This window comes from Ranitomeya imitator, chromosome 5, assembly GCF_032444005.1.
Source record: "Ranitomeya imitator isolate aRanImi1 chromosome 5, aRanImi1.pri, whole genome shotgun sequence".
In the NCBI taxonomy this organism is placed as follows: Eukaryota; Metazoa; Chordata; class Amphibia; order Anura; family Dendrobatidae; genus Ranitomeya; species Ranitomeya imitator.
The window spans coordinates 363,863,430-363,878,600 of record NC_091286.1 but is presented as its reverse complement, the minus strand read 5'-3'; the positions used below and the strand labels follow the sequence as shown (position 1 = coordinate 363,878,600).

Here is a 15,171-nt window from a genome sequence, read left to right as displayed (position 1 = left end):
TAAGCATTCTGTAATACTAAATGTTCTCCGATGATGGAAGCTTCCATGTTAGAGCTATGCCTGCTATTCTGATGGAAAGAAAAGTAATTTTAGCATAGTGTCTCTTGTCAAACATCCGGATTGCCTTTAGAGAAAAAAAAAAATGTAAAAAAAAAAAAAAAAAAAAAAAAAAAAAAAAAAAAAGGCAAAGATTTAGTTCCTGAACACAAACAAAAAAAAAAAAAAACAACTAAAGTTTCAATTTTAGATATTTACAGCAAAGGACGAGAAGGTTTACTACACTGTATAATGCCCAATTAGATACTTTGCCAATTATACTAAGTGAATTGTAACTGGCAATATCCAAATATTTATACTGACAAAAGGCAATTCATAAAATTTTGCATTTAAAAAAAAAAAAATATATATATATATATATATATATATATATATATATATATATATATATATATATATATAAATAATATAGCAGGTGTCTAAAGCTGTCAACATGTGTTACTGGGAAAAAAAAGAAAATGGTTATTCACACAAATTTTCATATGGTCTCATGATAATACACACACAGCAATTCATTTGTGTCAAATAACCCATTTTTAAAATCAGCCCCATTTTGCACATATCACCCCTTTGAGGATGCTTTTCCAAGCCTTATTTAGCCTTCAGATGCCACTGAAGACTTGAAGAGTTGCAGCTCCAGGTAGATCAGGCACAGTGCAGTCTTTTAGGGCGCAGACAGATGGCCCTATAACTTGGAGGATCGCAACACAATTTCAGTACTGGCCATCTGCTCTTCTGACCTGAGCGTGACAGCTGCACAGAAATACATCATGCTGTCCGGCTCCAAACAAGAGGGGTGCCAGTCCGTGCAGTGCCATGTGCTCCTCACACGATTTATACGGCCATCTGGCTGCACCCTTAGCCAGCATAGCGCTGTTCTGGTACATGTCTAAACCACGGCTTCCACTTTGAGGAATGAGGTCATGGAATACTGAGGAGCTTCCCACATTACACACCAGCAGGAGATACAGGGAATAGGATGCAGCAGTGTACTGCAAGGAGAGAATACAGCAGGAAGGGGCTCCGTTTACAAGGGCTGAGGTTAGCTGAGAGGTGTGTGTTGCCCGTTACTGGAGACACCAGTGATGTGAAACTGGAAATGCTGCTCTGCTGATGCATATGACAGAGAATCATCATCTACTGTATGCATCAACAAACACCAGAGAAAGCCAACAGTATAAATTGCCAGTAAAAACACTGGTTTATTATTTAATCATTATAAACGTAACAAACGCATGCTCATGTGTGAAAGCAGCATTAGTGCTTTCTGATACTTTCTGTGCTACTGGGAACACCATCTCTTGTACTTGTACTTTTGGCCCTGCTCTAATCAGGTTTTATATGTACTCCATCACTGTGGCCACATGTTATGCTGTCTCTTAGTTAGCAGCAGCTTTACGTTTATTCCTTGTTTATTATTTAATCATTATAGAAGTACGGTGTTTTACTGGCAATTTTTACTGTTGGTTTTCTCTGGTGTTTATCCGATTTTCAGTTTTTGCCCTCCTAGTTGTTTTGGGGTTTTCTATGTAGTTTTAATGCACCAAGAAAAGCATTTTTAGTTTCACATCACTCGATCTGTCAGCTGCAGGACAGTCAGCCAGAACCAGACAACTATGTAAAACCTCACAGGCAGCTATACTGATGGTAAGTGACAGAAAAGACAAATATGTCAGACAGTGCACAGAAGAACAAGAGGTGGGACTAGTGAGGAGCCCAGAGGACAGTGAGGATGGGTCTGTAGCACAGAGGAAACAAGTGCTGCTGGGAAGTGTAGTTTTACCAGGTAACAGGACCTCCCATTCAGCTGTGTGAAAGTGGATGCAGGAAGAGGCAGATAGAGATTGGGGGCAATGAAGGTTAAAAGGAACAAGTTTGTTGTATAGTTTGCACTTACTGCGCTTTCTGAGAAGTAATGCGATTCTGGCACTCCCTCTCTGAGCTACATACAGGACAAAAAGCCACTTCACTCCCAAGCCCTCAACCAGTGGCACATATAAGGAAGGATTTAATCAGTTCCCCGTTATTGCTAAACACCAATTCTTTCTTTGCAATGTCTCATTTATATGTCTGTTTATTCAAATACTTAGTCGAACAATGTTTTTTTTTTCCTCAATGAACAAAAAAAAAAAAAAATCATGTACCCATTATAGTCTATGATGAGCAAGTAAATGCAAGAGGAAGCGAATTCTACTCAAATTTTACAAAAATCCGCATTTGCCATTTTTTGTAGTTCACTTGTATGGATTTAGCCACCATTTTTCTGAACCACCAGAATCCTCGCCAGAGGACTAGTTAAACTTGGCATCTCCTGCAATGATAACTGCAGCAGCATTTACTATGGCAAATATCATTGAGAGGAAGGAGCACTTTGTATTCCAAACAGTAACGTTCTCACCTAGAAGCAGCTTATGTTCATATGCAGATCATGTGAAATGTATTCTGCAGATACCGACAGGGATTCTAGCTTGTGAGCCCCAATGGGGACAGTGCAGACAATGTATGTAAAGGGCTGTGGACTCAATGGGGACAGTGCAGACAATGTATGTAAAGGGCTGTGGAATCAATGGGGACAGTGCAGACAATGTATGTAAAGGGCTATGGAATCAAAGGGGACAGTGCCGACAATGTATGTAAAGGGCTATGGACTCAATGGGGACAGTGCCGACAATGTATGTAAAGGGCTGTGGAATCAATGGGGACAGTGCAGACAATGTATGTAAAGGGCTGTGGAATCAATGGGGACAGTGCAGACAATGTATGTAAAGGGCTGTGGAATCAATGGGGACAGTGCAGACAATGTATGTAAAGGGCTGTGGAATCAAAGGGGACAGTGCCGACAATGTATGTAAAGGGCTATGGAATCAATGGGGACAGTGCAGACAATGTATGTAAAGGGCTGTGGACTCAATGGGGACAGTGCCGACAATGTATGTAAAGGGCTGTGGAATCAATGGGGACAGTGCAGACAATGTATGTAAAGGGCTGTGGAATCAATGGGGACAGTGCAGACAATGTATGTAAAGGGCTGTGGAATCAATGGGGACAGTGCAGACAATGTATGTAAAGGGCTGTGGAATCAATGGGGACAGTGCAGACAATGTATGTAAAGGGCTGTGGAATCAATGGGGACAGTGCAGACAATGTATGTAAAGGGCTGTGGAATCAATGGGGACAGTGCAGATAATGTATGTAAAGGGCTGTGGAATCAATGGGGACAGTGCAGACAATGTATGTAAAGGGCTGTGGAATCAATGGCGCTATACGAGCGAGTACAAATAAATATTTTGCATCATGTCCATGAGATTTATTACAACCTCATGTGCTACGCTGGCTCTGTAAAATGCAGCAGATTTTGAGCAAGTGAATATACAGGAGAAAGTTTGCTGCACTTGTGCAATCTTTCCCGCATACGGTGCAGTCTTTTTTTTCCTGTACATTATAACATGAACAATAAAATAGTGAAGCCTAAGGGCTCAGACAAATGATCGGTCAACGGTCACCATGGAGGGCACATGAAACTATTATAGCCACAGTGCCAGTCCACGAAAGAAAGAAAAAAAAATACTAAACTTCCACTTTTATAATAATGTATCCATTATTTGGTGCTACTACAGTGGAAATCTTCACGCTTTCAGAATGGAGCTAGGAGTGCAAGACTCGGGGTGCAGCCGCATCTCCATTCAGACAGGCTATTTAAGCCTTTTTTTACATTACATCTTTTTGGATGAATTAGCTTATATGCCATAGCAAAAAAAAAAAAATTGTTCCGATTTAGCCTTTCCTATACGTTTCCTTCTGAATGCTCTTTCTACCAAGATACGGGCATGGTAGACTTTAAAAAAATGTGTGATTTCCTTTCGGACCTAGTTATGCATTTTGTAGTTCTGAATAGAGATTTAGGGACCCTGCTTGACATAAAATGTAGAACTGCTATACTCATTTGCTGCAGATGCCCCATTACCCTTGAACTCTTGTACAACATCATAGAAAAGCAATGATTTATAGCGGTGATGTTCGAAAACACATCGGGTACATGCCGACGTTAAAACAAGGTCAGACCACACAAATTTGCAGAACATCAGTTTACTGTCCAGAATTTATTTTCTCTGTTTTGCTTAGTTTTCATTGGTATGAATGTGGACAAGGCCAATGAATGAATGCATGTCCTAATCTATGCTCCTTTGTAAGGATTTGCATTTGGTTGACATACATTGCCTCATAAAAACTCTAGGTAATTAAAAATACATTATCTGCATCTTCCAAAAGGGGTATGCTCCGATCGGTATTGTAGAAGTTTCCAGGGGGTCCTCAGGAAAAAGACTAGAAGCTGATAGGTCAGAACACTGTTCACAGATTAGCAGCATGAAAGAAGATTATTAAAATTACAGGTTTACGGAGTGCCTTAAAAAGACAACCTGACAGCTGTTACATGCTGTCTGTGGATCGGGCACCATGTATCAGACACTTGCAATATGATCTCAGCCAGGTAGGTTTCACGCTGAAAAACCTGCGCAGTTCCTTACCAGGAGCTTTTAAACCATGTTTTTCTCTGAATCTCCGCAGTGTTTCAGCATCAAATATACCTGTCTGAGATCACACTGCCTGATACACGCTTCCTGATCCACGAGCAGCATGTATTCGCAGTCACGTTCCCTTTAAGGCTGTGTGCCCGCGTTGTGTTTATGTGTTTTTTGCCACAGCGGAAACGCTTAAAAAACGCATTCCCAACGCATTCTGTGAGATTCCGCAGTTGCTGTGCCCATGCTGCGGATTTTCCCGCTGCGGAATCACATAGCGGTAAAATCCGCAGCATGTTCATTATTTCTGCGGAATCGCGCCACCATAGGATTGCATTGAAACGCTCACTTTACGCATGTGGCTATGCCCACCATGCGTAAAGTGAGCGCTTCATGTGTGGATGGCAACCAGGGTCTGGAGAAGGGGAGACTCTCCTCCAGGCCCTGGGTACCATATTCCTGTTAAAAAAAAAAAAAATTTAAAATAAAAAATAGGAATATACTTACCTTCCGATGAAAACCGGAGTCATCCCGTCTCAGCGGTGCACGTGGCGGCTTCTGTTCCCAGGGATGCATTGCACAAATCACGGTCACGCGACAGTGACGTCACAAAGGTCCTTTGCGCAAAGCATCCCTAGGAACGGAATGTAGTGGGAGAGCCGCTGAGGAGATCGGGGGCCGTCGGAAGGTGAGAATAACCATATTTTTTTTAGTTTTTATTTTTAACATTCTTTTACTATTAATGCTGCATAGGCAGCATCAATAGTAAAAAGTTGGTAACACTTGTCAAGTGTGACCAACCTGTCAATCACTTTTCCAAGCGAAGCTTCAAATCGCTTGGAAAATGCAAGCATTCTGCAAGCTAAATACGCTTGCAAAAAGCTTGTATTTGCGGAAAAGCACATGTGAATTCCGCATGCGTTTTACCCACGGCAGGGGGTTGTGGAAATGCTGCGGACATTTCTGCAACGTGGGCACATGGCCTAACTCGCCAGTCAGGATTCTACCTTCTAACATACTCATTAGTACATAAAAGGTGCTTCTCACAAAATTAGAATATCAAAAAGTTAATTTATTTCAGTTCTTCAATACAAAAAGTGAATATCATATATAGAGTCATTACAAATAGAGTGAGCTATTCCAAGTGTTTATTTTTGTTAATGTTGATGATTATGGCTTACAGCCAACGAAAACCCAAAAGTCATTATCTCAGTAAGTTAGAATAATGAACAAAAAAACACCTGCAAAGGCTTCCTAAGCGTTTAAAAAGGCCCATAGTCTGTTTCAGTAGGCTCCACAATCATGGGGAAGACTCCTTACTTAACAAATGTCCATTCATTGACACACTCCACAAGGAGGGTAAGCCACAAAAGGTCATTGATAAAGAAGCTGGCTGTTCACAGATTGCTGTATCCAAGCATATGCGGCTATGTGCCCATGCTGCAAATTTGTGTGCGGATTTTTCCACACCGTTTTAGAAAAATCCGCAGGTAAAACACATTGCCTTTTACCTGCGGATTTCCTGCGTTTTTTGTGTGGATTTCACCTGCGGATTCCTATTGAGCAGGTGTAAACCGCTGTGGAATCCGCACAAAGAATTGACGTGCCGCGGAAAATACACCGTGGCGTTTCCGCGCTGTATTTTTCGCACCATGGGCACAGCGGATTTGGTTTTCCATAGGTTTACATGGTACTGTATACCGCATGGAAAACTGCTGCGGATCCACAGGCAAACCCACAACGTGTGCACATGGCCTTAATGGAAAGTTGAGTGGAAGGAAAAAGTGTGGTAGAAAAATGAGCACAAGCAACCAGGATAACCGCAGCCTTGAAAGGATTGTTAAGAAAAGGCCATTCAAAAATGGGGGGAGATTCACAAGCAGTGGACTACTGCTGGAGTCAGTGCTTCAAGAGCCACCACACACAGACGTATCCAGGACATGGGCTACAAGTGTCACATTCCTTGTATCAAGCCACTCCTGACCAATAGAAAACAGCAGAAGCATTTTAGCTGGGCCAAGAAGAAAAAGAACTGGACTGTTGCTCAGTGGTCCAAGGTGTTGTTTTCAGATGGAAATCAAGGTCCCAGAGTCTGGAGGAAGAGTGGACAGACAATCCAAGATGCTTGAGGTCTAGTGTGAAGTTTCCACAATCGGTGATGGTTTGGGGAGCCATGTCATCTGCTGGTGTAGATCCACTGTGATTTATCAAGACTAGTGATGAGCGAGTATACTCGTTGCTTGGGTTTTCCCGAGCACGCTCAGGTGGTCTCTGAGTATTTGTTAGTGCTCGGAGATTTCGTTTTCCTTGCCGCAGCTGCATGACTTGCGGCTACTTGACAGTTTGATTACATGTTTTGATTGCCTAGCAACCAGGCAACCCCCACATGTACTCAGGCTGGCTAGCAGCTGTAAATCATGCAGCTGCGTCAACAAAAACTAAATCTCAGAGCAGTCACAAATACTTTCAGACTACCCGAGCGTGCTTGGGAAAACCCAAGCAAGGAGTATACTCGCTCATCACTAATCAAGACCTAAGTCAGCACAGCCGTCCACCAGGAAATTTTACAGCACTTCATGCTTCCTTCTGTTGACAAGCCTTTTGGAGATGGAAATGTTATTCTCCAGTAGGACTTGGCACCTGTCCCCACTGCCAAAGTACCAATACCTGGTTTAAAAACAACAGTATCACTGTGCTTGATTGGTTAGCAAACTCAACTGACCTTAACCCCATAGAGAATCTATGAAGCATTATCAAGAGGAAGATGAGAGACACCAGACCCAACAATGCAGATGAGCTGAAGGCTGCCATAACACCTCAGCAGTGCCACAGGCTGATCGCCTCCATGCCACGCCGCAGTGATGTAGTAATTGATGCCAAAGGAGCCCCGACCAAGTATTGAGTGCATTTACTGCACATGCATTTCAGTTGGGCAACATTTCGCATTTTTCAAGCTGGTGTTATAAAGTATTTAATTTACTGAGATAATGACTTTTTGGTTTTCATTGGCTGTAAGCCATAATCATCAACACTAACAGAAATAAATACTTGAAATAGATCACTGTTTGTAATGACTATACGAGTTTCACTTTTTGTATTGAACTGAAATTAATGTTTTGATATTCTAATTTTGTGAGAAGCACCTGTATGTTACATAGCCACATGTTATTGTGCTTCTAGTCCCTGAAACTGTAATCTGTGAAACCATAAAAATTTCCAGACATATGCGAAACACAAATCCAGATAAAATACTTAATTGTTTTTTTTCTTTAGTTACTTTTGCTTCTTGTGATATTTTTTCCTTTGCACCAAGTTCTTCAAAATAGCATAAATTGTTGGTGAATTTGTCATCTGTTATCAGGGTTGCTCATATTGGTCTCCAGCACTTTGTGACCTGCCGGCTGCTCATGTGTTTGCTGGGTGAGCCAAAAGTCACCACTCAGTGTAAGTCTATGAGAGCCAGAACGAGGCCGAAGCGTATAATACTAGGGGTGAAGAACTTAGATTAGTAGCACCAGTATAGCACTAAATAAAAATAAAGACACACTGATGAGGATATATACCTCACCCAGCAGCACAAGAGACCCGTCATCAAGATACAATTGATACACAGTAAACCAGACAATATCATTTGGAAACATCCAACATAATGCTAGATGAGAAGACCACGGAGGTCAGTGATGACCTGTCATACCCTCCGATATCACTGACCCATGGTAACAAATTTATACGATGTTTTACCACCAAGGTTTTGTGTTAGGGTATGTGCACACGTCATGATTTTAGGCCATGTTCACACAGTGCGTTTTTTTCTGCGGAACCGCAGCGTTTTTGCCGCTGCGGTTCCGCAGCTGTTTTCCATGCAGGGTACAGTGTACTGTACCCTATGGAAAACAGGAACCACTGTGCACATGATGCGGGAATCGGGAAAAAAAGCCGCGCTGAATAGCCGCGGTAAAAAAGAAGTACCATGTCACTTCTTTTTTCGGAGCCGCAGCGGTTCTGCACCCATTGACCTCCATTGTGAGGTCAAACCCGCAGTAAAACCCGCAGATGAAAAAAATATCTGCGGGTTTTACTGCGGTTTGTGGTGCCGAACCGCTGCAGCAGGAAGTGCGGGGAAGCGGGCGGAAGTGCGTGGGCGGAGTGTGGCTGCCCCCCCCTGCTCCGATCCCGCCCCCCCGTGCTCCAATCCCACCGCCCCGTGCTCCGATGCCCCCCCCCCAGTGATCCGATGCCCCCCCGTGCCCTAATCTCCCCCCCTTATACTTACCCGGCGTCCCGGTGTCCGTCCGGCCGTCTTCTCCCTGGGCGCCGCCATCTTGCAAAATGGCGGGCGCATGCGCAGTGCGCCCGCCGAATCTGCCGGCCGGCATATTCGTTCCAAAGTGCATTTTGATCACTGAGATATAACCTATCTCAGTGATCAAAATAAAAAAAAATAGTAAATGATTCCCCCCCCCCCTTTGTCACCCCCATAGGTAGGGACAATAAAAAAAAATTAAGAATTTTTTTTTTTTTTCCACTAAGGTTAGAATAGGGTTAGGGGTAGGGTTAGGGGTAGGGTTAGGGGTAGGGTTAGGGGTAGGGTTAGGGGTACGGTTAGGGTATTTTCAGCCATTTTAACTGCATAGAAAACTGCATTAAAAAAAAAAGGAATCAAAAAAGGACAAAAAAAGGACCAAAAAAAAGGACCTGCGTTTTCTGCCAAGAGCTGCAGTTTTTTAAAAAAACAGTCCTGAAAAAAAAAGGATGGAAATCAGGAACGTGTGAACATACCCTTATGCCGAAATTTCCTGATCAAAACCAGACATTTTCTGCAGAAAATCCGCACGCGTTTTTCTAGCGTTTTCCTCGTTGTTTTTGCATGTTTTTTTTCCGGAGCTTCCCAATGCATTAAATACCGGGAAATCCGCAAAATTAATGAACATGCTGCGTATTTTTCCACAATGCGTTTTTATCGTGGAAAAATACACAGCATGTGCAAAAAAAATTGCGGAATGCATTCAAAATGATGGAATGCTTAATGTATGCTTTTTTTTAAAGAGTTTTTGCTATGGAAAACCGCTGAAAAGACGCTAAAAAATCCGGAACGTGTGCACATACCCTTAAGCAACATTTGAGCTACTTACAAAAAGCAGGTTTTGCTTAGTTTTGCTGCATTTCTCAGGGTGTATTAGTCTCTTGTGCATGCCGACACAGTTCAATGCATATTACAATAACAACAAAAAAACTGATTCAACTTCAGGTTTTGGCACCAAAAGCACAGCAAAACCTGATACCTGTGGGGGGTTTTCAGCATTTTTTGCACTACCCATTGCTTTCAACAACAAAGAAGTGTGTGCATGAGACTTCTGAAACCTCAGACTTTGTTGGTACTGTGAAATACAGTGGAAAAGTTTGCATAATAAAAAGCAGCAAGAAAAACCTGCTACAAAATCGCAACGTCTGAACATAGCCCAAAACAGCATTTTTCATCTACCAGCAGGAATAGTGCTGAGATACAGGTCTTAAAGATTGGGGGCTACACTGATCACTAGAGCTGGGGTTTCAAAGACCCTTTCTCCCTTAGACAACGGATGGAACAACTATCAAACACGCTCAAAGCTACTCCAGTAGTCCCATAGAGTAAGAATGGAGATAACCAAGTGCGAAAAAGAAGGACTGATCTTTTGGATCCACTCGGATTGGCTCCGATATCACAAAAGAAACGTATAATGGCTGTTCATCAGCTCAGTTTTAGGGGAATAGAACTGTTGTCCTGGTGAAGGGCAAGTGGACGATGCTTTTCCCATGAGGGTCCCGCTGACAAAAAAAAAAAAAACCTAACAAAAAACACAACCCAAAAGACGATCAGAAAAAATCAACATAACAGCAAGGCGTTCCTACAGCGTCAGGTTTCCAGAAACACAGACCAGATAAAAGTAGTAACCCGGCCATTCACAAGGTCGCTTCCACGGTGAATTCAATCACAAAATATATTGCGTTCAATGAGAAGGCTGCAAAAAAAAAAAAAGAAAAACGTCGGGTTCAATTACCTGAAGGACATTGTCTGCACAAACTCTACAGGTTAGGGCACCGATCAGCTCAGGGTTACGCACACCGCTGATAGGAAGCACAGTTGTCCTGATGAAGGGCATCAGTCTCCCAATAAAACCCTGTACCACAAACATGGTAAAGTCATGTTCACACGTTGTGTTTTTCCCACAGGCAAAACCTGCTCTCTTGGCAGTAAATAAGCTGCTAAAAAAAAAAACAACAGGTTCTATTGCATTTTTCATACTAATACCGTTTAGTGTCAGCTATTGAGTTTTCGGCACCAAAACCAGATACCTGCGTTTTTGCACTTATTCATTGATTTCTAAAAACGCTGCAAAAACACAAAGTAGTGACATGCTGCAGTTTTTAACCCCTTCCCGACCTCCTCCGTACTATTACTGTGCGGAGGTCGGGTCCCCTGCTTTGATGCAGGGCTCCAGCGCTGAGCTCACGTCAAAGTCGGGACATGTCAGCTGTTTTGTACAGCTGACGTGCCTGCAATAGCGGCGGGTGAAATCGCGATTCACCCGCCGCTATTAACCAGTTAAATGCCGCTGTCAAACGCTGACAGCGGCATTTAACCGACACCGACAGGTCCTTGAGCCTCTATGGTTACTAATGCCGGCCTGCTGTGAGCGCCACCCTGTGGTCGGTACTCATAGCAAGCCTGTTAGTAAGTTACATAGCAGCGATCTGATGATCGCTGCTATGTAGCAGAGCCGATCGAGTTGTGCCAGTTTCTAGCCTCCCATGGAGGCTATTGAAGCATGGCAAAAGTAAAAAAAAAAAAAACCTCGCCCCATTGAAAATAAAACAAAAAAAAAAAATCAAACCTACACATAGCTGGCATCGCCGCATTCAGAATCGCCCGATCTATCAATAAAAAAAAGGATTAACCTGATCGCTAAACGGCATAGTTAGAGACAAATTTGAAACGCCAGAATTACGTTTTTTTTAAGTCACCGCGACATTGCATTAAAATTTAATAACGGGCGATCAAAAGAGCGTATCTGCACAAAAGTGGTATCATTAAAAACGCCAGCTCGGCACGCAAAAAATAAGCCCTCACCCGACCCCTGATCACGAAAAGTGGAGACGCTACGGGTAACGGAAAATTGCGCAATTTTTTTTTAAGCAAAGTTTGGAATTTTTGTTTACCACTTAGATAAAATGTAACCTAGACATGTTTGGTGTCTATGAACTCGTAATGACCTGGAGAATGATAATGGCAAGTCAGTTTTAGCATTTAGTGAACCTAGAAAAAAAGCCAAACAAAAAAAAAGTGTGGGATTGCACTTTTTTTGCAATTTAACCTCCCTTGGAATTTTTTTCCCGTTTTCTAGTACACGACATGCTAAAAGCAATGAGGTCGTTGAAAAGTGCAACTTGTCCTGAAAAACAAGCCCTCACGTGGCCATATTGACGGAAAAATAAAAAAGTTATGGCTCTGGGAAGGAGGGGAGCGAAAAACGAGAAAACGGAAAAGGGCAAGGTCGTGAAGGGGTTTTAAAGACGCAGCAGTTTTCCAATTCAGTTAGGGGGGGGGGTGTGCATAAGATTTCTGAAATCTCATACTTTTTGCTGGTACTGTAATACGCAGCTGAAAATTTGCATTAAAAAACCCCACAAAAATGCCAAGTGTGAACATGGCCTAAGGCTACATTCCCACAGGGAGCTTTTGACACTATTGCTTAAATGAGGCTCCTTGCAGTTCTTCATTGCATGTTGTTACTGCTGCCTTTTTTGTGGCTTGTCATGTTTTAAACACAGCTGCTTTCTAAACTTCCTGGTATTTGCCTTTGACAAAACTTTGATATATTTTGGTGCAGATTACACGTGTATCTGCATCTAATGGAAGTCTATGGGGAAACCGTGCAACTAAAACTCATCGCACCTGCAAGAGAAAGTGACATATTGCGGATCTGAAACTCGCCCCGCAGGTCAGCTTACACCAAGAAGCACCGAGGCAGGGGGCTTCTATACATCCCATCCACTTTACTGGAAGACGCAGCATCACAAACTCATCAAAGCTCATTGTGGGAATGGAGCGGTATGGCCCAGCGCAGCAGAGCCCCCTCCTCCCCCTTATAGCCCATTTGATCCATCAGGGAGCAAAATCCGTGGCATAACTTGAAACTCATGGGCCCCAATCCAAAAGCTCCAACTGGGTCCCCAATTATTGCAAATCTTTAACAGCATTGGTCTTTTTATATAGTCAAAAGGGCCTTTAGGGGCCACTAGGCCCCAGGACCAGGGTGGAATTGCCACCCCCGCACCCAGTGCAGTGCCACCCCCGCACCCAGTGCAGTGCCACCCCCGCACCCAGTGCAGTGCCACCCCCGCACCCAGTGCAGTGCCACCCCCGCACCCAGTGCAGTGCCACCCCCGCGCCCATTGCAGTGCCACCCTTGCGCCCAGTGCAGTGCCACCCCTGCGCCCAGTGCAGTGCCACCCCTGCGCCCAGTGCAGTGCCACCCCTGCGCCCAGTGCAGTGCCACCCCTGCGCCCAGTGCAGTGCCACCCTTGCACCCATTGCAGTGCCACCCCTGCGCCCATTGCAGTGCCACCCTTGCACCCATTGCAGTGCCACCCCTGCTTATGAGGAGGTCAGACTACACAGGCTTTGTTTGTAGTCTGTAGCCATGGAAACAGAAGCTTGGCACGCTGCGGGCACAGATTAGCGCATGGAGTGCGGGCTCAGCTCGCCGGCCGGGCAGGCAGCACAGGTGGCGCCCGCAGCTCCGTGCCCTTGAGCAGGGCACATGCCAGCGCTCACTTTCCCACGTCTGATCACGTCCACCATCGGCCGCCAGGAGACACGATTTCCGGTTTCCCAGAAGTTTCCTCCAAGTTCCCGGCAGCCGGCGGAGGAGCAGCGGGGCAGGCGGGAAGGTCACTTACCCGGGAGGAGTGAAGGGCACCGCGCTCTGGGCTTCCTGCACGGTCTCGCCATATTCTTTGTTGGAGTCCGTGCCCTCCCTCCCTCCCTCTTTAACCCTTCCCGGGCCGGGCACCGCGCTGTCACAGCTGTTCTCTCTTGTGGCACCGGGTCACACGTGAGGAAGTTGTGCCGGTCAGCACATGGCGTCTTCACCTGTGCGCCGCCACTTTCCTGGAACTATGTGCCGGGTCCTCACCGCTCGCACAGCTCCATGTGATGTGACCCCCGCACTGCTGTCATTGAACTCGGTAATATCACCCCCCCCCCCAACATGGGCTAGTCTTGTGGCGACAGGGAGCCAGTCAGCGGCCAGGGAGGTACCAAATGCAGTAGATAGGGGAGGGGATTTCCCAAGCTATGGTGTATGTACTGCTCCCAGGAAAAGTTGTGGGGGTGCGGCCAGGTGTCAGTGAGGGGACAGCAAACGACCTGCCCCCCGACCACTGGAACGCCCCAGTGCAAACCATGACTCTGCCTGCTACAAGCGTCACTGGTGGTATCCATTGCTTTCTGTATTTCCTAGGAGTAAGAATGTCAGTCACATGCCCTCACCACAGTCTGCCCTGCAGTCCCAGAGCACCCCCCCGCTCTGTTAACCCCTTCATGCCGCAGACAATTTTCATTTTTGTCACATTTATTTTTCTCTCCCCTTCTTCCAGGAGCCATAACCTTTTTATCTCCCATAGCTGAGTGTGTGACACCAGCCATTGTTCCTGTGGTGTTTCCTGAAATGCGTGGAATAATAAAGCCACATGCACTAATAGTTCTGGAATTCTAGTGATTCCGCAGCGCAGAAATTTACCACAATTTTCCCAATCTGTATCACACCAGCCACTGTGGCACATAATGGCCTAGGACAGCTTTAAAAGTTAGGAAACAGGGCCACGTAGCGCGCCACTGCAATTTGTGTTTTACACTGCTCCACTACCCGAACCTTGCGCAGGCCATATACTAGTGGTCCCATGGCCCCCACACACAGCACACGCTGGCCCCACGGTGCTCACTGCTAGAGACGAAAGGATATGTTCGGAAAAATCACCGAATGTACCATATTCGTGCCATATTTGTGCTGAATTTATGTTTGATAATCGTTTTCCAAACATATTCGCTCCTCTGTACTCCCATGGACTCCAACGGCGTTTGGCAAATATGGCAAATACGGCGTTCGTATTCCGAACCGAATATTGAACTTCACTCATCTCTACTTCACTACATACAGTATGAGGCCCGTCCAGTCCGCACTCACTGTATGATTCACCAGGACATTCTCTCTAACACTTTATCTGCTTCCCACACTCCTCCTATACATTAGGAAGTGCCTAAAGCTCCATATCTAAGGGCTAACGTTTCTCTTTGTGGAGAGTGATATGTACACCATGCATGCTCCTCTGGGAAATTAAATATGCAAATTCCCTCTTCAGAGAGGAAGACGACTAAGGGTATGTGTCCACGTTCGGGATGGCATCAGGATCTCACGCAGGTAAAATCTGCACCAAATCTGCACCTGAGGTCACTGGCAGGTCACCTGCATTTTTCATGCATTTTTTGATGTGTTTTTTTCATGCGGATTTGTGTGTGTTTTTGTAAGCTCAATAAAGATATACCAAAAAAAAG

The 15,171-nt window shown here is 44.6% G+C and overlaps 1 long non-coding RNA gene across 2 annotated transcripts in view; it reads right to left on the bottom strand.

Moving 5' to 3' along the window:
* The window catches only part of LOC138637713 (uncharacterized), a 52,779-nt gene extending 38,976 nt beyond the window's left edge, over positions 1–13,803 (bottom strand). For both annotated transcript variants that reach the window (XR_011312421.1, XR_011312420.1), the window contains exon 1: positions 13,518–13,803. This is a non-coding gene — a long non-coding RNA (uncharacterized lncRNA). The remainder of the gene's footprint in view (positions 1–13,517) is intronic.
* Between the last annotated feature and the right edge of the window lie 1,368 nt (positions 13,804–15,171).